Source organism: Oryctolagus cuniculus, chromosome X (genome assembly GCF_051225735.1).
Source record: "Oryctolagus cuniculus isolate XC-2025 breed Fujian yellow rabbit chromosome X, ASM5122573v1, whole genome shotgun sequence".
NCBI classification, from domain to species: domain Eukaryota; kingdom Metazoa; phylum Chordata; class Mammalia; order Lagomorpha; family Leporidae; genus Oryctolagus; species Oryctolagus cuniculus.
The window spans coordinates 74,687,238-74,713,427 of record NC_142888.1 but is presented as its reverse complement, the minus strand read 5'-3'; the positions used below and the strand labels follow the sequence as shown (position 1 = coordinate 74,713,427).

At 38.7% G+C, this 26,190-nt stretch overlaps 1 protein-coding gene and 1 pseudogene across 7 annotated transcripts in view; one reads left to right on the top strand and one right to left on the bottom strand.

The window, feature by feature from the left end:
• The window catches only part of KLHL13 (kelch like family member 13), a 189,197-nt gene that overhangs the window by 132,517 nt on the left and 30,490 nt on the right, over positions 1-26,190 (bottom strand). The window lies entirely within an intron of this gene.
• Positions 20,317-20,957, top strand: LOC149119676 (putative ribosomal protein eL43-like; annotated as a pseudogene).

Sequence of the window (26,190 nt, the reverse complement as noted above, 5' to 3'; positions counted from 1 at the left end):
AAGAATATCATACTTCCTCATTTTCTCCAATTTTTAAGAGTCTGTAGTGTATCCTAGTATATCTTCTCTACTTCAAACAGCTTCTTTCTCATCATATACAGATAAGTCTAGTATACTACTACTTATTATTTGTATTTAGTGGTCCTCATATACCAGCAATTTTTCATTTTCCAGGACTTTTTATACATAATTATCTTTATTTTTGTAAACCTAAACATACTCCTTAGATGCAAGTGCAAGTATTAACTACTTCATTACATTTTCTAGTACAACTAGGGCATCAACAGCTACATCATGAAATATTTACTGCTTTTTATACATTGCATTCATTTAGCCTGTAAATTATAATCATTATATCATATTTTATTATTTGTATAGGTGTGTTACTTTATCTATGAACTTTATTTCCAGTTAATTAAAGTGTTACAAGTATAACAGATTGAGATAGAGTTGGCAGAACCACATGAAGACACACAAAGACCCAAACCAGGAGAACACATAATCTGCCTCTGAGTCTGGAGGAAGAAAATCAAAACATTCTTTATTACTAGTCCTCTGCATAAACAGAAAAATAGAACTAAGGAACTATAGGCCAGACTTTGGAAGTACAGAAGTTAAAGAAAAAAAAAAGAGAAGTGGTTTTTAAGAAACCCAAAAATTATCCATGAATATGCAAAACGGACTCCTGGTGAAGCTTTTGGAGCTAACTGCAGCAGCTACAGCATCAGGGGTAAGAGGGCTTAGATGACATGAAGAGAGACTAGGTAGAATTTCCATCCCGAAAGCTTACCAGTAAGCTGAATTTGATTATCAGATTATTTCATTACATAAAGTCTATGACTCACATAACATGCTCATAACTACAGTATGTATATCAACTAGCCTATACTCATATATGTGATGAACTTCAGAGAATTGGAAAAAGGAAGCCAAGGAGTCATAGGGAATTCAATGTCTAGAGGCCATAATACTTTGGCTTCAGGAGAAGAAAATTCTGTACTTAAGAAGTTCCCCTTCCTGCTCCAAAGAGGAAAGTGTTAGAAGCACTGAAAGGAATCGCTGAGGACAACTGGTTCAACCCATTAACTCTAAGTGTGTTTCATTTTCCCTAGGCTAGGCCAATATCTGGGGCAGTAACTAAGGGTTATTTTTCTTTTTTTAATATAAAACTTTGATTTAATAAGTACAACTTTTGGATTATAGCAGTTCTTCCCCCTATAACAACCCTCCCACCCACAAACCATCCCACCTCCTACTCCCTCTCCCATCCCATTCTTCATTAAGATTCCTTTTTAATTATCATTGAGTACTTCTAAAACAAAATGCTGAGAGAAGTTGGGGCAAAACTCTGATGCCTGATGCTTAAAGTATGTCATGCTATATTAGTTTGTCCCTAGAAAAGACAGCTTCCAAAGGAACAGTCAAACCAATAAAGAACTAAAACAGAATGATTTTGCATCCTCCTGTTATGCCCTGAAAAATAGCAGCAAAGGGAACTCTGGAATATCAAGCTCATCCACATCCCCAGTTCCTCTAATTTTAAAAAGGTCACAGTGAATATTAATAAAGCACTAAGTTAGATTCATTTTATATAATATCAATCTTAAGGTAAGAGCCAGAGAGACCACAGTTGGTCAGATTGCCTATGAAAATAGCACATTTTTATCCTTTGCTAAAATCTTAACACATAAATTTTTTACCATGCAAAGACAAAAATTAGTTATTTTGGGAATTACATTCTAGCTGCATTTTAAATTTTATAGAATATGTCTGAAGATACAATGAGCCAAATGACCATTCATTTTAATTTCATTGACCAAAGTCATTGATAGGTTATTATGTAAACAGCATTAACTCACAGGAAAAAAATCATGACTATTCCAAGGGTAGTTTTGCCTTTACATTATCAATACTAGAAAACTTAAATTTGTCTTATTTAACTATTACATGAAGAATTTGTCATGAATATCTGACTTCAACAATTTCTAAAGCATGTTTACTCAGATTTTTCATTTTAAAAATGTCTCAAAATAGGGTTCAAGATATTCATGGAATGCTTAAAAATAATTGCATTATACTATTCAACCAGTTTTTATTTCTTCTTCCTGTTTGTTCAGAGTGAAAAAGAAAAGTCAGCTCCCCTCCATTCAGCTTGCATTAATGTTTAGTATATAAGGTTAACAAACAGTTCCTTCCAAACTGAAGAAGCTCCTCCTGTTTTAAAATATTGGTTCATCATTTTAATGACCTCTGAAAAATCCAGGTGCTTAAGGGACTAACATCAGATGACTGATGTGACTCTCTATTTGCTCAAGATATGCAAAAATGGCTGCCACACATTTGACAGTGATACTGGGTTTTAAGTATGCAGACAAGAAAATGAGCTGGAGTCCTACTTATAGCCTCCTCCAGAAAGGCTTGATAAGCTCTTCATACTCTTGGAAAGCAGAATGGGGAGAGAAGAGACTCTCAAGTCACGCACACCTAAACTTAAATTCCAGCCTACTCACACATTGGCTGTCTCCCCTAATTTTTCCATTGGTTTTAACTTTAATTAATTTAATTTTTAATTAAATTTTGACATTGGTTTTAATTTCTTCTTCATTTTTTATTTCTTCATTGGTTCTGGGATACCAATGCCTACTTCTTAAGGGGCAGTTATAAGGCCTGAATCATAATAAAAAATGTTAAACACCTAATTAAGTAGAAAGGTATTAAATATTAGTCTTCTATCTTCTCTTCCTGATTTGAAGTCAACTTTGACTTTTAATATATCTCTATGAAAACTCTTCACAGATAAATTTTTAACATGTCCAATATTTTATATATTAATTTTCTTTAATCTTAAACTCTCTCAACTGTTGGATCCAACCACAGGCATTCTGGATGTGGCTATTTATCATCTTTAAAAACAAAGAATACTTTGTGTAGTGGGTACTGTCACACAGTAGGTTAAGGAACTGCTTGGGACACAAGCATCCCATGATGAAGTGCTGCTGGAGGATCAGCTATCTTTGGTCCCTGTCACCCCCACGTTGGAAAACCCTGATGGAGCTCCTGGCTCCCAGCTTTGTACTGGATCAGCCCTGGGTGTTGTGGGTGCTTGGGAAGTGAACCAGTGAATGGAAGGTATCTCTCCCTCCAACCCTCCTGTGTGTCACTCTACCTACCTATTTACTTGAGAGGCAGAGTTACAGAGATAGAGAGGAAGAAACAGAGAAAGGTCTTCCATCTACTGTCACTCCCCATATCGCCATGGTGGCCAGAAATGAGCTGATCCAAAGCCAGGAGCTTCTTCCAGGTCTCACACATGGGTGCAGGGACTGAAGCACTTGGTCCATCTTCCACTGCTTTTCCAGACCATAAGCAGAGAGCTGGATCAAAAGAGGACTAGCCAGGACATGAACTGGCACCCATATAGGATGCTAGCACTGCAGGTGGAGGCCTAGCCTACCACGCCACAGTGCCAATCCCCTCAAATAAATAAATCTTTTTTAAAAAGGGAATACTTTGTGATCAAGGTATTTGACTAAATATTTATGTATTATATAAGTTTTATTTTTTTTCCATTAAGGGATAAAAAAAGAAAAATTCTTCCATGATGACCCCATGACTTTTTCTGGCTTTGTAATCCCTTAGTTTTTGGTTTCTTAATAATAAATCTGTTATCATTTTTTAATTTTTAAAATATTTCAAATGATACAAAAAAGCAAAAGAATTAAATCAACACACATATATTTAACAATTTTTAATATTTTGTCATATGCACTATGTAAATATCATCTATACATACAATTTTTCTTGAAAGCAGGCATGGAAATGTTACTATCACATAATGTGGGATTCATGACAAAGATCATGCAGTGAAGAAAGAAGGATATTGCTATAATTCAGTGAAGACATCTATAAATTTCCATATATCAAATAATACGGCACTGCACGTTTTTATGCTACACATGTTATCATCTACATATGACAAAAACATGTAGCATTTGTCTTTCTGTATCTGTTTTTTTATTTAGCATAATGATCTCCATTTCCACCCACTTTGTTGCAAATGTCAAAATTTCATTCTTTATAATCGTTAAGTAATATTCCAGTGTATTTATAATGTATTTTCTTTATCCATTCATCCATTGATGGATGACTGATTCAGAATCTTTGCTATTGTGAACAGTGCTGCTATAAACATGGAAGTGCAGGTGTCTCTCTCATACTACACTGATTTCCTTTGGACATATTTGCAGATGTAAGATACCTTGGTTATACAGATTTATTTTAGTTTTTTGAGAAATCTTCATATTGTTTTCCATAGCGGCTGTACTAATTTGCTTTCCCACCAACAGTGTATTGAGAGTCCCTTCTCTCCACATCCTCACCAGCATTTGCATTGTGTTTGTTTTACTTTTTTATAATAGCCACAATAACTGGAATGAGATGACACCTTTTTGTGGGTTTTATTTGCATTTCACTGTTGGCTACCAATAATGATCATTTTTTCATGTGTTTAATGACCATTTTTATTTCTTCTTTAGAAAATCTTTTATTCAGATCCCTTGCCTATTTGTTAACTTGATTATTCTGTTGTTGATTTTCTTGAGCTCCTTATAAATTCTGGATATGAATCCTTTATCAGTTATACATGTGTAGATTTATATCTTGGTTTCTATTGTGTCCCATTTATTTACGTGTCTTTTGTAAGATTTAATTTTTATTTATTATGATCAGAGTTGGCGAACTCAAAAGGCTTCCATAGCCTTGGAAACTCATGACAAGAGCCTAGGGTGATTACTGATGCCATAAACAAGAGTGTCAATTTGTTAAGTCAACAACAGGAGTCACTGTGCTCTTACTCCTCATGTAGGATCTCTGTCCTTAAAGTACTGTACATTGTGATTTAATGCTATAACTAGTACTCAAACAGTATTTTTCACTTTGTGTTTCTGTGTGGGTGCAAACTGTTGAAATCTTTACTTCATATATACTAAACTGATCTTCTGTATATAAAGAGAATTGAAAATGAATCTTGATGTGAATGGTAGGGGCGAGAGAGCGGGGGGTGGGAGGGACGTTATGGGGGGGAAGTCTTTGTAATCCATTAGCTGTACTCTGGAAATTATATTCATTAAATAAAAGTTAAAAAAATTAAAAAAGATAATTGAAAATTAATCTTGATGTGAATGAAAGGGGAGAGGGAGCGGGAAAGGGGAGGGTTGTGGGTGGGAGGGAAGTTATGGGGGGGAGGAAGCCATTGTAATCCATAAGCTGTACTCTGGAAATTATACTGATTAAATAAAAGTTAAAAAAAAGAAAAAAATTTGATTTATTTGAAAGGCAGAGTCACAAAGAGAGAGATTTCCATGTACTGGTTCACTCCCCAAATGATCACAATGGGTAAGGCTTGCCCAGGCCAAAGCCAGGAGCCAGGGGCTTCTTCTGGGTTTCCATGTGGGTGCAGGGGTCCAAGGACTTGGGGCATCTTCTGCTGATTTCCCAGGCCATAGCAGAGAGCTGGATTGGAAGTGGAGCAGCTGGGTATGAAATCGGCATTATATGGGAAGCTGGCATCACAGGCAAAGGTTTAAGCTGATACACCATAACATTGGCTACTTATGTGTCTATTTTTTATGTCAGTACCATACTGTTTTTGTTATGATAGCCCTGTTATATGTGTTAAAATTTTGTAATGTGATGCCTCTGGTTTTGTTTTTATTGTTCAAGACTGCTTTGGCTATTCAGGGATTTTAGTATTTCCAAATGATGTTTAGAATTTCTTTTCTAATTCTGTGAAAAATGTCTCTGGTATCCTTTTGAGGATTTATTTGAATCTCTAAATTGTTTTAAGTTGTATGGACTTTTTAAAAAGATTTTATTTATTTCTTTTAAAGACAGAGGTACAGAGAGAGGTAGAGACAGAGACAAGTCTTCCATCCACTGGTTCACTCCCCAAATGGCCACAACACTCAAAGCTGGGCTGATCTGAAGCCAAGAGCTTCTTCCAGGTCTCCCACACGGGTGCAGGGGTCCAAAAGTACTTGGGTAATCTACTCCTTTCCCAGGCTATAACAGAGAGCTGGATCAGAAGAAGAGCAGCCAGGACACGAACTACCTATAAGGGCAGAGGTTTAGCCCACTACACCAGAGCGTTGGCCCCATGTATGGACATTTTGATAATATTAATTCTAATTCTAATTCATGAACATGGGAAGTCCTTTCATTATTGAGATTTTTGTTGTAGATGTCTTTCACATTCTTATGCATCCAAAGTAATTTTTTTTGGTAGCTGTAGTGAATGGGATTTCTCTTATAAGTTCTTTCTCAGCAAGATAATTATTGACATATAAAAATTCCCATGATTTTTGTGTGCTGACTTTTATCTTGAAACTTTGCTGAATTCACTTATCAGTTCTAATAATCTCTTGGTGGAGTCTTTTGGCTCCTACATGTGTAGAATCATAACATCTCCAAACACAGATCATTTGACTTTCTCCTTTTTGATTTGTACACCAGTAATTTCTTTTTCTTGCCTGATGACTCTAGATAAAACTTATAGAACTACATTGGTATAGTCTGTTGTTAAGGTTTTCAACTGAATTTTTATTTGACTTATTTAGTTCTTTTCTAATATTTCTGTGTGCTTCATTTTTAATCTCTCTTCTCAACGTCTCATTAACATCATGCAATCATTCCTAATTTCATTTAACTATTGATCTGCATTTGATTGTACCTCTTTGTAACCTTACTATTATTCTTTTGAATTCTTTCTCATGCATTTCACCCATCTCCCTTTCTTCATTATCTGACAATAAACTGTTATTTTATTCCTTTTGAGGCATCATATTGCCTTGCTTATTCATAGGTCTTGTGTTCCTATATTAATTTTTTTCACATCTGGGAATCAGTTGTTTCCATTACTTTTAAAGAATAGTTTTGGGGGCTGGTGTTGTAGCATACCAGGTAAAGAAAGCCACCTCTTTCAATGCCAGCATCTCATATGGGCACCTATCATCTCCCAGCTGCTCTGCTTCTGATCCAGTTCCCTGTTAATGGCCTGGGAAAGGCAGAGGAATATGGCCCAAATGTTTGGGCCCCTGCCACCCCCATGGAGACCCAGATGAGGCTCTTGGCTCCTTGCTTTAACCAGGCCCTGTGTTGGCCATTGTGGCCATCTTGGGAGTGCACCAGCAGATGGAAGATCTCTGTTTTTTCCTCTCTCTATAGCTCTTTCAAATAAATAAATTTATGGGGTCTTCATGGATTTTAGGCTTTTCTGCTGAAGATGTGCTTTTGAAGATGTGCACCAGCAGATGGAAGATCTCTCTGTTTTTTCCTCTCTCTATAGCTCTTTCAAATAAATAAATTTATGAGTGGTCTTCATGGATTTTAGGCTTTTCTGCTGAAGATGTGCTTTTGAGTATTGGTTTGGCAGACTGCTCTGGCTTTAGTTCTGTTCTGGTCAGACTGAGGAGTAAAGTCTTCCTATACTTTTTTTTTTCTATAGTTGATGGCAGCAGTAACAGAGATCTAGAGTATTCCTGTGGTCCACTGCAATCACTGAGATCCCTGTTACACAGATCCCCAGCCATCTTCTGCAGAAGGGACTGGGTTCAGGAACCTCTCAGAGGCTGGAAGCAGGGCTTCCTGTAGTGAATGGACCTGACACACAGATGCATGACCAATGCTCAAGTCAGGAACTGGGTTTGTGAGATGAGCACTAGCCCTGGGAAAGGACTAGCTTCACAGGCTCTCATTCATTGCCTAAATCCAGAGCCCCAAGAGCAGCACAAATGCTGGGTGGGGAAGGCAGCCTCCCAGATGCTCTCAAGGACAGTGGCTGGATCTTCAAGAGTAGCTATGGCTCTTCATGGGCCACTGGTTGAGCTGGGTGGGGAACAGAAATCCCAGGCCCAGAGACACAAGTAAGCAGCAGAGCACTAGCATTAGAGGAGCATGAAAATCTAGCAGCTTCTGTGGGAAGGGCTAGAGCCCTGAGCCCCTAGCAAGTGAACGAATACTAAATACATTTTATATGTACTCCTACATTATGAAAATCAAACTAATTAAAATTCATTTTAAAGGTAAATGTATGCCAATCAGTTCTTTCAGAACTCACAGTAGACCTAACGCCCTTCTCAGTCTCTGAAAACTGTGCAACTTCTACCAACAGAGGTAAACATTGGTTGTTCGTTCTGATCCCAACACCCTTTGGCAAAGCTGAATGGGCCATTGATGGAATTTGTCCTAAGCTAAACTAATTATACTTTCTCTCTGGGGAATTGTAGCACAGCAATTTCAGTCTGGCTACAAGTAAACTTGGGGTCTTGGGGCTGCCATGTGCACAGAGAAGCAGAGAAAGCCAGTCTGTAAAGAAACAGGGATAAATAAAAGAGGCACATAAAAAGAAGCATGGATATGGACATTAGCTGGCAAGGTTGAGTCTTTCCAATTCCTTGTCCTTGACTTACCCCAGCCTCATTTGGCTAGCACAATTCAAGTGCATTTCTGCTACTTAAAATTAAAAGAAACATGACTAAGATAGGGATAGGTAATAAAACATAGACAACACTAAAGAATTATAATTCCTCTAGAACTGGACACCACAATTTTAACTGATACTAAAATAAAGAAGCGAGAATAATCTCCAGTTTTACAGCATGTTCTATTAATATATTTAGTGTTATTTTATGACAGTACAACTGGTGGTATATTATTTAAACATTTGTTGTAAAATTATAATAAAAATTATATTGTGCTTAGAAAAATTGAGTAGAATTTTTAGTAGGGAAAAAGCATAAAACAAATAATGCTTATTAGTGGAGGTAGTGACAATTTTGAGTTCCAACTAATAAGACAATTAAGTCAGCATGGTTTTCAAATAATCTGGACCCATTAGTGGGACATGAAATTTGTTGGTGGAATACAATGAGTATTTATTGTTAATGAAAAAGCACTATAGGGAAAATGTAGTAAGGATAAATATTAATACCAGAGATAAGTATTCCTTTATAACACTTTATGCTCCAGGTACATATGCTTTTAAGTAACAAAGTCATAGAGTCTACTATAGTTCTCCCTGCTGCTCATAGTCAAAAAAGTTTAAAAGTCACTGACAAAGCCATGCTTCCAAAATATCAACTGGAAGCAATAGCTGTTAGTATTACATTTCTATGACATATTTATCCTATGAATTAGAACAAATTAAAGTATTCCAAGGAAAGAAATCAATAAATCAAATTGGATCACAGATCTAAGTATAAAACACAAAAAGTAAAAGTTTCCAAAGAAAAAATAGATGAAAACCTCCAGAATCTTAGGCCAGGCAAAGATGTTATGCCAAGGAAAGTACAATCCACGAAAGGAAAACTTGAAATAATTTGTCTTTATCAAAATTAAAATATTTTGGTATAAGAAATACACTATCAGGAAAATGAAAAGACACACCACAAACTGAAAAAAAATTATGTAAACCACAAATCTAATAAATGATTTGCATCTAGAATCTACAAAGAATGGTTACAACTCAAAAATTACAAGACAATTTTAATAGACAAAAATCTGAAGACTTAACCAAAGATATAGAAAATACCAAAAGCACATGAAATGATGATCAAAATTACTATTCAGTATATATATGCAAATTAACACAATGAAGTAAGTCTTAATCCATTTTCCCCATTGGTATACATTTAGCTTCCAATAGTTTCTCTTTAAAAATAATATTATGCAAACTTTATTATTCATAGAACTTTGCACACATATGAACAAATTTTATTGGATCCAGTTTTTAAAATAGATTTGCTAGGAAAAAGTGTGTTTGTGTTATTTTTTTTACAAACACTTCCAAATCGTTCCAAAAGACCATACTAATTGACACTCCAAAGAAGACTTAAAACCAGCAGCCCAGGACTCATTCTGGGTCTGCCACCTCAGTGGCAGGGAGCAAGTACTTGAACCATGACCTGACACCTCCAGAGTGTGGACTTGCAGGAAGCTGGAGTTAGAAGCAAAGCCAGGCACACTGATAGGGGTTTTAGCTGTTCTAAGCACCAAACATCACCCTGACAATTTTCTTTAAAAATCTCATTACATGTCCTGATATTAAGCTAGAGACACTGAGCCTTTTCTTATACATAGTTGGAAAGTAATGAAACTTCTTTTTTTTTGATATTTACTTTATTTACTTGAAAGGCAGAGTTACAGAAATAGAAGAAGAGACACAGAGATCTTCCATCCGCTGGTTCACTCCCCAAACAGCTACAACAGCCAGGCTTGGTTCAGGCCTAAACCAGGAACTAGACCATCCTGGTGTCCCTTGTGGGTTCAGGGACCCAAGCACCTGGGCCATCCTCTGCTACTCTCCCAGGAGTAACACCAGGGAACTGGATCAGAAGTGAAGCAGCCAGGACTCAAACCAGTGCTCATATGAGACACCAGCATTGCAGAAAGCAGCCTAACCCACCAAGCCACAATGCCAGCCCCTGCTCTCTATTTGTCTGTAGTAAAGGTTGTATAATTATTACATATTTGTCAGAACTCATAAATGCACACCTAAAATGAGTAATTTCCTATATGCAAATTAGACCTCATTGACTCTAACTAAAATATTTAAAAATTAAATTCATGTGATTTGTGTTATAAATTGGGCTGCCATTTAGGGATTATTAAATAAAACCATGCCACAGAACTGCTATAGTTGACAGTAAACTATAAGGAACCCCTTCTGCCATCTCTACTAATTAAATTCTTCGAATGAGGTTCAAAATGGCCAATTGAGGGGAAAGGTAACTTTCTAAAACAAAAGCTGTTATACCAAGGCCCTTACTCAAAAATGTGAACATGGCATTCAAATATTAGTACTATTTCTAGAATAAAAGCCTCATAATAATGCCTACAGGTATTTGATGCTTTAGAGTTTTGTGAAATATTTTCATAGTTGACAGCTAATTTTAAGTTATTACGAAAGAATGCCTCACTAAGCAAAGAATAAGAGCTCCACCATCCATATTCCCCTGAAGCTGCAAGCCCTTGGCCTCTGAGACAAACCCTGAGTGCAATCGTAAAGCAGAGATTGTCAAACCCCAAGCTTCATTTTCTCCTTGAGTGATGCTTAATCCAAGGGTAAAATTAAATCAGTCTCAGACAGCAGAAAAGGCCAGGTTAAATGATAGGGCTGTGGTGTTCAGAACAGAAACAGCTCTGGGGGAAGGTAACAGAGAAAACATGCATACACATATCTGCACACATTTGTATCCATTCATACCCACAGCTAAGGAGAAGAAACAGGAGGCTTTCTCTTTTCTGGAGTCCACTGAATTCCCAAGATATGTTCCTGGTGAGTGCACCCCACAGAACACTAGCACAAAATATGTAACATCTCCCCTTATTCACAATGTACTCCCTACTTCCCTAGTCCAGACCTTTGCTCACTAAGGGCCTTTTTTACAATATACTTTTACACCTCTAACATGTCCATGACAAGGCAGCAATTTAAACCCACCCATCCTTATGCACCAGCCCAAACTTCCTCATACACTGAAGCAGAAGTCATCACTACTGGATTTCCACTGCATGCTGTTACAGAACTAATCACATTCTGCCTTACCTCAGAGAGGTTTGATCACATCCAGTGGTAAGATCCCTAAAGACAGGTGCCTTCCCTTGTTATTTAAGAAACAGGAGAGCAGCTCATGACATACTTTGCATCTCAGCACTTTGAAGAGGAGTACTAGTCAAGTGTGCCACATGATTCCAGAAAGCACAAAACCAAGAGGAAACACCTCTGCACATGGAAATCAAAAATATTCAAAATAATAGGGTAAAAGTATGCTTCTCTCTGTATTAGGGTTTTCTAAAGAAATAAAATGCATAGATTGATAGATATTGAGAGAGACACACAGAATTTGATTTTAAGAAATGTGGAAATCAGCAGGCTGGAGATGCAGGAAAGAGTTGATATGGAGGCCGGTGCCAAGGCTCACTAGGCTAATCCTCCGCCTGCAGCGTTGGCACCCCGGGTTCTAGTCCCGGCTGGGGCACTGGATGCTGTCCCGGTTGCTCCTCTTCCAGTCCAGCTCTCTGTTGTGGCTCGGGAAGGCAGTGGAGGATGGCCCAAGTGCTTGGGCCCTGTACCCGCAAGGGAGACCAGGAGGAAGCACCTGGCTCCTGCCTTCGGATCGGCATGGTAGCAGCCATTTGGGGGTGAACCAACAGAAAGGAAGACCTTTCTATCTCTCTCCCATCTCTCTCTCTCACTAACTCTACCTGTCCAAAAAAAAAAAAAAGGAAAATGGCTTGACTATCCTAATGAAGCATTTAAAAAAATTTTCCCACAAATATCCTACAACAGAGAAGTAGGATTAGCAGACTACTACTCTAACCACTAAGTAATGAACTTCTGGCAAGGATACCTAACCTTCAGTTACGATTTCTCCTGACACTAAGGAAGATTATACTGAAACTTATTACCATCCAACAAATATTAATCGATTGTCTATTATTAGAGTTATGTACAAAGGACAATGAAAGCACATCTCCAGTGAGGTAAAAGTGTAACTACAAAACAGTGCACCGCATGGAACCACTGTCACCAACCAAGGTCACCAAAAAGCTCTTCAAGCGAAATAAGCATGTTGCATGTTTAGGTCATCTTTACCTGGCATCTCTGGAGCATGACTTCATGACCACTCTCTAGTTTAATGCCTTTCCTCAGCTTCCTAGCACCACTTACTTTTAATATCCTGGTTTTCTTGACAATACCTTTTCCTCTATCTAGGGCATCAGTGGTTCTCTTAAATCTTATATTTCTTCCCTTCCCTCTCTGATTGCTCCCTCACTGAGCAATCAATCCCACAAAGCCCCTTGGCTTCAACTACCACCTGTTTGCTGTAGATTTCCAAAATTTCTTAAAACTTCATTTTATAAATTTCTTAAAATAGTATTTTTAAAGATTTATTTATTTATTCATTCATTGGTTTGAAAGACAAAGCAAGAGAGAGTGAAAGATCTTCTATGTGCTGCTTTACTTCCTAAATGACCACAAGAGCCAGGCTGAAGCCAGGAGCCAGGAACTCTATCCAGGTCTCCTAGGTGGATGTCAGGGGCCTAAGCACTTGGGCCATCATCCACTGCCTTCCCCAGGCACATCAGCTGGAAGCTGGATCAGAAGCAGAGCAGATGGGATGCAAAGCAGCGCTCATATGGGATACTGGCTGGCATTGCAAGTGATGGCTTAAGCTGTTGCACCACAATGCCAGTCCCTAAAATCTTAACTTTTAAAATTATTTTATTGTGATAGAAATATATAACTTAAAGCTATCTTATTAGGGGCCAGTGCTGTGGCATAGTGGGTAGAGCCACCACCTGCATTGCTGGCATTCCATGTGGGCACCAGTTCGAGTCCCAGCTGTTCCACTTCTGATGCAGCTCTCTGCTATGGCCTGGGAAACTAGTGGAAGATGGTTCAAGTGCTTGAGCTCCTGCACCCACGTAGGAGACCCAGGAGAAACTTCTGCTCCTAGCTTCGGATCAGCACAGCTCCGGCCATTGCTACCAATTGGGGAGTGAAGCAGCAGATGGAAGACCTACCCCTCCCTCTCTCTCTCCCTTTCCCTCTCCCCCTGCTTCTCCTCTCTCTGTGTAACTCTGACTTTCAAATAAATAAATAAATCTTAAAAAACTATCTTTTTAATTCTAAAATCCAGGATCATACACGCAATTGTCTACTAGATAATCTGGATAACAGACAAGTACCTTGTTTTGAACATATCCAGAGTGCAACTACTCATCATAGCTATGTGATTTGCTTTTTCCTGTCCCTCTTCCTGTATGCTCTGGCGCTGGGAATGGCAGGTTATTCACCAAGTAGTACAAGCCAGAAACCTGAGCTTCATTCTGTATTTTCCCCTACCCTCTCATTCCCCCATGCATTCAAGTTATAAAGCCTGCAAATGGCCTTCAAATCCATCCTTTCTCCTCTCTTTTTTCTCTATTAAACCTTAGTTGAGACTCTTTATTTTTAGTTTGGATTATTTTGTCACTGTTCTAACTAACTGATCTTACTCAGGATTTGTCTCTCTTCAATTTGTTCTACATATTGTATTTTGATAAATATTGATATAATGTTATTCTAACATCATTCTTCTGCTTAGAACTATTTTAGTGGCTTCCAAAATCAACAGTACAAAATTAGAATTCTTAGGAATTGTACATAGACTGACTTCAGTGAGGACCTAGTCAGTTTCTAATTCATATCATCTGCCATTTCCAACACACAAACTGAGTTTGCTGCTCTAGATTGCATTTTATCCCCCTTTATGTGGCTCCCTTGTCCTTGAATGCCCCTTCTTTCCCCCACATTGGGTAGCTAACTCCTATACACTGTCTAATAAAGACTGAAATCACCTTTACTACCTCTTAGAAGGTTTAGGGACACAAGAATATCAACTGCAGTGCACTGAGTTTTGGAAGGGAGCAAGATGTGAGATACTAAGTAAAAAGCTTCACAGACCATTTAAAAAATTTTTCCAACCCAAACAGGCTGGACCAGTAGCTAACAATGTACCATCTTTCTCTACTGTTCATTAGCATAGCGCACTCCATCAGCAACTTGTGAAACAAGTGGTGACTCTCTAGAGGGTAAATTTAGAGAAAAATAACAAAATGTGTACATGATGGGGCAGGGAAGCAGAAAGCAAAGAAAGAGAAGCGGACTCACAAATCCAAGGATATCTTACCAAATTTTATGCTGAAAGATTTTGGGAGCAAAGGGTTGACTCAAAAGTGAGTTCAGTCTTCAAAAGTATATAATAGGGGCTGGACTTGCATTCTGGCACAGTATGTTAAGACACCACTTTCATTGCCAGTATCCCATACCAGACTCTCAGTTCAAATCCCAGTGCTCTGATTATCACTCATCTCTCTACTAATGTGACTAGGAAAACAGCAGATGATGACCCAAGTGCTTGGCACCTGACACCGATGTGGGAGAACAGGATGGAGTTCCAGGTTCCTGGCTTTGGCCTGGCCCATGTATGCCTGTTGTGGACATTTGGGGTGTGAACCAACAGATGGAAGATCTCTTTCTCTCTCTCTTTCTCCCTCTGTCTCTGATACTCTGCCTTTCAAAAAAAAGTATATAATAATTATAGGTACAGAACTTTTATATGGAATTCACAAATGGATAATAAGCTCTTACAAAATCACCAACAGGAAACATTTGTTATGGTCATAAATTCAATGACTTGCTTAAAGGACATGTGGTACTTTCCATAATGGTAAGTCCATCTGCCTCCAACCAGTTCATATACCATGGAGTGGCATAATCCAAAGGAGTTAGAAAATGTCCTGGCAGTTTGCATTATAAAAAAAGCAAAAGCTATTTACTAAGAAAGAAAAAGGTAGAACTCCCTCAGCAGGATGAGGCCAACAAATTTATTACACTAGGTGAAATCCATATGGATGTCTGCTGCCAGGTCAGACTCATAAATATGCATTCAAAGAGACACTGTACATTTTGAGAACCAATTTTTTTTTCTTAATCTACAAGGGCAGACAAATTTATGGTTGAAGCTTTTACCTCACAGCCCCTTAAGTAGAACCAACATTTCAGCTGAGGTCACAGTGTCACTTTGCACCAAGGAGACTCCTAAGAAGAAACAGTTTTGAAGCAGTATATATAGGTAGAATTTTCCAGTAAGTCAGCAAATAGCAATGTCTGTCACTATAGTAAGATCCTCAACTGGGAAAAAAACAGGATGAGGGAGTCAAAAAGGGGAGGTTTTGTTTCTAATCTCCATTCTGTTAAAAATATATAACTCTGAAAAAGGGGAGATTTTTGGAAATTTTATTTACACATTACAGGGACAGCACATGCACACAAGCATGAGCACTCCCATCTGCTAATTCACACCCAAAATGTCCTCAACAACCAGGGGATTTAAATCAGCAGACAGGAACCCAATCCAGGTCTCCCAGCTGAATGGCAAGAACCCTAGCTACCTGAGCCAGCACTGCTACTTCCCAGGGTATGACTTCACAGAAAGTTGGAGTTTGGAGTCAAAGCCAGGAGAGACCCAGGTACTCTAACATGGACTACGGGCATCCTAACCAGTGTCTTAACCAGCAGGCAAGTCCCTGCTCCAGGAAAAGAGTTTATTAACCTACAGGAGCCTCAGTTTATTAACTATAATGTGGGTTGAGATGGAAGGAACAGCAAAAAGAAATTCTTTTAATGTCCCACCCAGCTTAGAAACATGATTTTATCTATAGAGACCTCCCTGATATATACATGATGGTGGAATAGACATAAAAATTATTCTAACAGCAAGGAAGAGAAATAGGTAGTAATTACTGATTGGATAAAAATTATATAGGGAAGCTCTACCCATCATCTGAGGAGCCACCCCTTGAAGCCTCCAAGTTTCAGAATTACTTCCTTCATTCTTCAATTACTATTTCATTGTTACACACCATATTTGGAAAAACAGGAATGAAAATAACGTTATTGTGACCTCTAAGAAATAGGGCTGACCTTCCAGTCAATCCCCATCATTTCCACAGCCAGGTATATGTACAGAGAATTCTGCAGGTGGAGAAGGGAAAAGTAGAGGGCTAAGGGGCTTCATTCTCCCTGTGACCACATTATTATTAGAAAACAATTGTAAACTTTCATGCCTAATTCATAGCTTCAAAATATATGCAGCAAAACTGACTAAACAATAGTAAGAAATTCAAACTCCACCAATTAGAATGGAAGATATTAAACCATGTGTCTTAGTAACTAATAGGATAAGCAGATAAAAATAACCAAGTAAGATTATATGTAATTTGGACACAATTATCAAGCTTAATATATTGGGTGTACATTTGACAATATTTCAGTAAATGGAGGAAAAATCCTTTTACAAACACAGACTATTTAGAAAAAATGATGACACAGCAGACCATAACACAAGTCACAACAAATATCAAAAGGAATAAAAGTTAGAATTTATTTTATCACTGCAATTATGCTAAAAGTCACTAATAAATAACTAAATATGCCTAGGTTTGGATACTAAAAAAATTTCTAAAAAAAACATGGAGTAGAAGAAATGATAAAAATTATAAAATGTTTAAAACTGAATAATAACAAACACTACGTGCCAAAAATTGTGAGGTGCAGCTAAAGCAAATCTTAGAGGGAAATTTATACCTTTAATTACTCATATAAAAAGAAAGACCAAAAATGAATGCACTATAATAGTGCATTTAATAAGTTAGAAAGTCATACTGAAATCAAAGGAAGTACAAACATAGTAATAAAGAAAAAATAAATAGAAGATAAAAATAATAGAATATAATACAGTCAAAAGTAGAGTTGTTGGAGAATTTTCTTAGGCTAGTGACAGTGACAAACTTCTCAAAATATTGATACAGAAAAAAAATAAACAGCATGAATATTTTAGGAATAAAATGAATGTTGTAAATGCTGCAGAGATTTATCTATCCTTAAGATTGCAGGCAAACAGGTCTTTGAAAGTGTAAATTCATAAAACGTCTTTGGGGAATAATGAGGATGGATACGCACACACACAATAAAAATTCACATATCTTTTGTTGCATCAGTTCCCACCTCTATTCTTTTCTCTCTGTGCACAAAAAAAAAAAAAATGTATTGTAAGGGTGTTTGCAATAGCAACTGAAAAGTCTAAACTAATCCTTAATGCCCCTAGATAGGAAACTATTTTCATAAACTCTGGAACACAGAAATGACAGGAAGCTATGTAGTTACTAAAGAACAAGGTAACAGGGCTGGCGCCGTGGCTCACTTGGTTAATCCTCCACCTGCAGTGCTGAAATCCCATATAGGGGCTGGGTTCTAGTCCCGGTTGCTCCTCTTATAGTCCAGCTCTCTGCTGTGGCCCGGGAGGGCAGTGGAGGATGGCCCAAGTGCTTGGGCCCCTGACCCACATGGGAGACCAGGAAGAAGCACCTGGTTCCTGGCTTTGGATCGGTGCAGGGCTGGCCATATCAGCCATCTGGGGAGTGAACCAACAGAAAGAAGACCTTTCTCTGTCTCTCTTTCTCACTGTCTATAACTCTGTCAAATAAATTTAAAAAAATTCTTAGAAATGTGCCAGGGGATTCCAATACAATCGCATCAAGATTGCATGTACCAATGCCATCTCACTAGTCCAAGTGATCAATTTCAGGTCACAATTGATCATAGTGATAGGTCTAAGAGTCAAAAGGATCACACAAACAAGACTAGTGTCTGCAAATACTGATAGAATAAAAAAGGGAGAGAACGATCCAACATGGGAAGTGGGATACAGAGCAGACTCATAGAATGGCAGATGTCCTAAACAGCACTCTGGCCTCAGAATCAGCCCTTAAGTCATTCAGATATGGCTGAAGAGCCCATGAGAGTATTTTAGGCATGGAAAGCCAAGACAATCTGGAAAAAAAAAAGAGGACCTAAATGAAAGATCTCTGCAAGTGAGATCCCAGTGGAAAGAGCAGGCCATCAAAGAAGGAGGTACCCTTCTCTGAAGGGAGGAGAGAACTCCCACTTTGACTATGACCTTGTCTAAATAGGATCAGAGTCAGCGAACTCAAGAGGCTTCCATAGCCTTGGAAACTCATGACTAGAGCCTAGCGAAATTTCTGACACCATAAACAAGAGTGTCAAATTGTTAAGTCAACAACAGGAGTCACTGTGTACTTACTCCTCATGTGGGATCTCTGTCCTTAATGTGTTGTACAATGTGAATTAATGCTATAACTAGTACTCAAACAGTATTTTACACTTTATGTTCTGTGTGGATGCAAACTGATGAAATCTTTACTTAATATATACTGTGGGGAGCAACTAGGACTAGACTAAGTTACTGGAATTAAGACTTATTCTATGCATCTGCTCTCCCACAATATGGCACTGGGAGAGGAGTAAACAACTTTTACACAGCTGCCTCCAGTTCAACCAATAACCTGCAGGAGCTGATCCTGCTCCTGATTGGAGAAAAGCAGCGTACTCGGCGTGCGGGTAGCAGAGTTGGGATTGGTGGAAGAGGACTATAAAGGAGGAGAGACACAACATGCACCAGGAACATCTAAGGGGAACATCCGGATAACATCTGAGCAGCCCCGAGAGAGCCAGCTGGCGGTGTGCCACTCCCCCGCGGAAGTGGGGAAAGTGGCAGGGAGAGCCGCCCCTCCACGGAGGTGGAGGGACGGCAGCCAACCCGGGAAGAACCAGCAGCAAACCCGGGAAGGGCCGAGCAGACAAAAGAACAGCGCAGGGTCCTGTGTCGTTCCTCCGCGAAGAGGGGGAGCGACAATATACTAAATCGATCTTCTGTATATAAAGATAATTGAAAATGCATCTTGATGTGAATGGAATGGGAGAGGGAGCAGAAGATGGGAGGGGTGCAGGTTGGAGGGAAGTTATGGGGGGAAAAGCCATTGTAATCCATAAACTGTACTTTGGAAATTATATTTACTAAATAAAAGTTTAAAAAAAAAGAAAATCAAAAAAAAAAAAAAAACAAGATAATATGTTACAGGTAAGTTTGTGCACTGACTGTGAAAGCATGGAGATAACTCAGAAATCTGAATACAGACCTACATATAATCTAGCCATCCCACTCCTGGGAATTTACCCAAACCAAAAGAAATCAGTATATGAAAGAATTATCTGTATCCCCACGTTCAATGTAGCACAATTCACAATAGCTAAGATATGGAATCAACCCAGATGTCCATCAGTTGTTGATTGAATAGAGAAGGTATGGTATATATACACTATGGAGTACCACTAAGCTGTAAAAAAAAATGCAATCCTGTCTATTGCAACATGATGGTCACAATGGAAACCATTATACTTAGTGAAATAAGCCAGTCCCAAAAAGACAGATACCATATATTTTCCCTGATATATATTGCCTTATATTAGCTATTTAGGTAACTAATACAGTGCCTAAAATGTAATGTATTGGAGTGAAATAGACATTTTGAGGATCAAAGATTGTTTATAGCCCTTGTCTCTTCCACTGAGGAACACTGTTTTTTATTTTTCTCTTCATACTTTTTGTTGAACTCCTTTACTTAGAGTAGGGTTAACTATACAATCATTATGTATACTGAAAATAATTCATTGTAAACATTAAGAGTGAGAATCCGAAGGGGAGGAGGACAAAAGGTTGGAGCTTGGGCAGGAGAGAGGGTAGAGGGAGACGTACCACTATATTTCTAAATCTGTACATATGAAACTTGTTTAACAAATAAAATGTAAAAAAAAAAAAAAGTGTATATGGCTCTATGGGCTCAAACCTAGGTGGCAGCAATATGGCTAAATGCACCAAGAAGGTTGGGACCATCAATAAATATGGGACGCACTATGTGCCTCCCTCTGGAAAATGGTGAGGAAAGTTGAAATCAACCAGAAACCCAAGTATATTTGCTCTTTCTGCAGCAAAACCAAGATGAAGGGGCCAGCACTGTGGTGAAGCAGGTTAAGCCAGCACCTATAACACTGGCACACTGTACAGGCACAGGTTTGTATTTTAGTTGTTTTGCTTCCAATCTAGCTCCCTGTTGGTACACCTGTGAAGGCAGTGGAAGATGGCCAAAGTGGTTGGGCCCCTGCACCCACGTGGGAGACCTGGATGCCTGACCCAGCCCTTTCCATTGCAGTCATTTGGGAAGCAAACCAGAGGATAGAAGATCTCTCTCTCTCTCTCTCTCTCTCTCTCAGTCTCTTCCTCTTTCTCTGTAACTCTTTCAAATAAACAAACAAAAAATGCTTAAAATTTGTTTTAAAATTAAAAAAAAACAAGATGAATAAATGAGCTATGGAGATCTGACACTGTAGTTCCTACCTGAGAAGAGATGTTGGTTGTACCTGAACCTATCACACCACTTCTACCATCAGAGTAAAATCTACCATCAGAAGACTGAAGAGATTGAAAGACCAGTAGAGCATCCATCATTTGAGACATCACTGGCCTATAACAGATGGGTTCATTTATATTTAAAAAGTGTCGTGTGGGGACCCCAAAAGACAAATGCCTTGTGGACTGGAAAGTTCTCACAATTGTTGGCAATCATTGTTCTAATTCAGTTTCCCATGGATTATGTAGAAGAAAGTATCAAGGAACTACAAAAAAAATCATATTTAGAGAAATATGACTTTATAAGTAAGAGCTAAAATGGCATTCAGATCAGAACAAAAACAAAAACATTTGTGCTCATCGTCTAGGTCACCCATCTGGCCATTCACAGTCTACCAAATTTTGATCAAAAACTTTTGTTGAATGATAAAAAAGTTGCATGTAAGTATTTTTATTGATAACAAAATTAAAATAACTAAAATATCCATCAACTGATAAATGTATAAAAAGATGTAGTATATCCATATAGTGTAATGTTTTTCAACCGCAGAAGGAACAAAGCACTGATATATGCTATAACTTAAAAGAACTTTAAAAACAATATGTTAACCGAAAGAAGTCAGACACTAAAGAGCATTTATTGTATAAAATGTCCAGAATAAGCAATTCCACAGAAAATACAGAATCACGATTGCCAGGGATTCAGGGAATGTGCTAATAGAGTATAGGACTTCTTTGAAGAACACGTTCTAGAATTAGGTAGTAGTACTGTTTGCACAACTTTGTGACATAACAACACTGAATTGTAAACTTGAAAAGGTGAACATGAAATTTATGATGTACAAGTTACATCTCATATTATTATCTAGAAACCTTTTATTTAAAATATGCAAACTTCGTACATTTTCTATACACAAATTTAGGAACATAGTTATTCTTCCCACCCTACCCTCCCTCCCACCTGCACTTCCACCCTTCTTCCTCTTCCCTCTCCTATTCTCATATTTTGCTAAGTTCTATGTTAAATTAACTTTATACATATAACATTAACACTATACTAATTTAGAGTTCAACAATTAGTATTAAAAAAACTGTTCCTCGGGCCAGCGCTGCGGCTCAATAGGCTAATCCTCCGCCTAGCGGCGCCGGCACACAGGGTTCTAGTCCCGGTCGGGGAGCCGGATTCTGTCCTGGTTGCCCCTCTTCCAGGCCAGCTCTCTGCTGTGGCCCAGGAGTGCAGTGGAGGATGGCCCAAGTGCTTGGGCCCTGCATCCCATGGGAGACCAGGAGAAGCACCTGGCTCCTGCCTTCGGATCAGTGCAGCGCGCCGGCTGCAGCAGCCATTGGAGGGTGAACCAACGGCAAAAGGAAGACCTTTCTCTCTGTCTCTCTCTCACTGTCCACTCTGCCTGTAAAAAAAAAAAAAAAAAAAAAAAAAAAAAAAAAAAAAACTGGTCCTCGACAGTCGAGGTAAGTGCTGTTTTAAAATTATATGAGAAGTAAAAGAATAAGGTAGGTATCTATTTCCTCAAATAGAAATATATGTATTATATATGTATTCTATATATATATATATATATATATATATATATATTAATCTTAAAACAAACCAAAGACAGGCATTTGGCACAGAGCTTATGTCTCTACTTGGAACACCTACATCTCATATGGGAGCCCTTTTACCAGTGAATCTCAACTGCAAGAGTAAGGGAAAGAAAGCTTCACCACTGATGTTTTGAAGCCATGCTTTCTGATTCCCTTCAGAGCAATACAATGGATAGGACAAAGGAAAATTACAGTAAGATAATTAAGTGCTTAGGAAATTTGTTAAGGTAGATAGTCTTTCAATAAATTTACTCTGTATTTACTGATAAAAGACATGTAAGACCATAATGTGTGCCAATAGTATATGCCTCTAAAGGAGAATTATGTGCTTGCTAAGGTAACTGATGCTGCAGTAACATGTATGTGCAATCATTAATTAAATATTACATATAATTACATTACTAAATTCTTCCTGAAAGGGGCCTAGTGCTTAAGATGCCAGTTGGGACATTCATGTCCAGTATCAGAGTGACTGGGGTCAAGTCCTGGTCCTGCTCCTGATTCCAGCTTCATGTACACCCTAGGAGGCAGCTGGTGATGATTCAAGCACTTGGGTCCCTGATATCCTGTGAGATGCCTAGATTTAGTTCCAGGTTCCCAACTTGGGCTTGGCCCAGCCCAGGCTGTTAGGGGCATTTAGGGGATTAACCAGAGAATGGCATTTCTATCAAATAAATAATGAAACAATTGAGTATTACACTAATCTCCCATTCTTTCTTCAAAGTTTTTATCCATATGAAATCCATGTCATTTATACATTCCTCCACTTTTATTGCTTTCATATAAAACATGCTTTTTAAATACCTAAAATTCTTAAAGACCCTTGTCTCTGTGGTACATGTTTCTTACTACTTTGCCTTATATACTAACTATATAACTATAGAATATATAACTATATAACTATAGGATATTATTTCCAAAGCAAAAAAATTAGCATATAAAGCTATTCCAAAATGTGTCCTAGGTTAGAACAAAAACTAGTCTTCAGTTTCTAGTTTTGAGATGTAATTAGGCCATAATGAGTAACAAAAATTAATCAAGGTGAAAAGTAAGTTAAACTTCTGCTTCTGGAAAGATGAAGTAGGTGTACTTTTCCCCTATTCCTCCTATAAAGGATGGATAACAACTGTGGATACTGTATAAAATAAACATAAAGTTGTTCTAAAAAGTAGCAAGTGGAACCACAGAACCAAGGCAACAAAACAGTGCTTAGTTTTCTGGGTTTTCTTTTTGCCTCATATATTCCAAAAATTAAGCAAAATAAGACAGAAACCTAGAAGTAACAACAATAACATCACAGAGAGAGAGAGAGAGAGAGAGAGAGAGAGATAAAGAGCGCAAAGGCAAACAAGAGAAGATCTTGATCTCTCTAGCTAAACACCACAGGCGTGGGGGTGGGGGAGAGGTAGCTATAACCCCACCTGTGTCATGAAGGGCTTAGTGAGGACTCTAGACTTCTACTTTCGGAAGGCTATAATGAAACATAACATGCACCCCTGCCATCTCCACAGCACAGTGGCAGAGTAGACCTAGTAGAGAACTAGAACTTCCACAACTGCCCAGTGGGTATGTGGCCATCCTTTCCTCGTGGCATCAGTGGCAGACATGTAGGGAGCAGTTACAAAGTATTCTCACCTCTCTTACATCACTGGAGGCCTAACAGGGAATCAGGATTCCCAACTTCACTCATCAGTAAGGAAGGACCATCCCCTCAATTATCAACAGATGTGTGGGTTAGGTCTACTTGGCAGTAATGAGGCAGCATTCTATCTCTCCCTGACAGATGTGTCAGGAGGAGCCAGCTAAAATGGAAAGTTTAATAAAATCTAGAAAACTCTGAAACTTAACTGAAAAGTGATCGCTGTTAAATATAAGAGTGGAAATAAGAGAGGGAAGAGATGTGCAATTCGGGACATGCTCAAGCTGACTTACCTCAAACGGCAGAGTTAGAAACATACCAGGGGATTCCAATTCAATCCCATCAAGGTGGCATGTACCAATGCCATCTCACTAGTCCCAGTGATCAATTTCTGTTCACAATTGATCATAATGATAGGACTAAGAGTCAAAGGGATCACATAAACAAGAATAGTGTCTGCAAATACTAGCTGATAGAATAAAAAAGGGAGAGAACGATCCAACATGGGAAGCAGGATACACAGCATGCGGATCTGGCTGAAAAGCCCATGAGAGTATTTCAGGCATGGAAAGCCAAGACACTCTGGGGGGGAAAAAAAAAAAAAAAAAACCTAAATGAAAGATCTCCGCGAGTGAGATCCCAGTGGAAAGAACGGGTCATCAAAGAAGGAGGTTCCTTTCTCTGAAGGGAGGAGAGAACTTCCACTTTGACCATGGCCTTGTCTAAATATTATCGGAGTCGGCGAACTCAAAAGGCTTCCATAGCCTTGGCCGCTCATGACAAGAGCCTAGGGTGATTACTGATGCCATAAACAAGAGTGTCAATTTGTTAAGTCAACAACAGGAGTCACTGTGCACTTACTCCTCATGTAGGATCTCTGTCCTTAGTGTGCTGTGCATTGAGATTTAATGCTATAACTAGTAATCAAACAGAATTTTTCACTTTATGTTTCTGTGTGGGAGCAAACTGTTGAAATCTTAATGTATGCTAAACTGATCTTCTGTATATAAAGAGAATCGAAAATGAATGTTGATGTGAATGGAAGGGGAGAGGGAGTGGGAAAGGGGAGGGTTGCGGGTGGGAGGGACGTTATGGGGGGGGAAGCCATTGTAATCCATAAGCTGTACTTTGGAAATTTATAATCATTAAATAAAAGTTAAAAAAAATCCAGAAAACTCATAATTTCCCAAATGTCTAGTAGCCATCAAAAACTCAATTGGCCAGGGTAGGTGTTTAATCTAATGGTTAAGATACCAGATAGGATGCCTGAATCCCATACTGGAATACTTGGATTAGATGCCCAGCTCATGACTCCAGCCTGCTGCCAGTCCAGAGCCTGGGAGTCAGCAGTGATGGCTCATGTAACTGGGTTCTTGCCATCTACATGGGACACCTGGATGGTATTCCCAGTTCCCAACTTTGGCCTTGGTCCAGCCCAATCACTACAAGCATTTGGGGAATAAACCAGCAAATGGGAGCATCATATTTCACTCACTCTCTCTGTCTCTGTCTGTCTGTCTGTCTCTCTCTCTCTCTCTCTCTCTCTCTCTCTCACACACACACACACACACACACACAGAAATAAAAAAAAAAACTATTACAAAGAAATTATTTGCCAAGTGCAGAACCAGGAAGATCAAGCAGCATGAAAAAAAATCATTACATATCAATACCAAGATGACTAAGATGTTGTAATTATGTATTTTTTTTTAATTTTTTGACAGGCAGAGTGGACAGTGAGAGAGAGAGACAGAGAGAAAGGTCTTCCTTTGCCGTTGGTTCACCCTCCAATGACCGCCGCAGCCGGCGCGCTGCGCTGATCCGATGGCAGGAGCCAGGTGCTTCTCCTGGTCTCCCATGCGGGTGCCAGGCCCAAGGACTTGGGCCATCCTCCACTGCCTTCCGGGGCCATAGCAGAGAGCTGGCCTGGAAGAGGGGCAACTGGGACAGAATCTGGCACCCTGACCGGGACTAGAACCTGGTGTGCTGGCACCGCAGGCAGAGGATTAGCCTATTGAGCCGTGACGCCGGCCAATTATGTATTATTTTAATTAAAGCAGTTATCAAAGTATTACA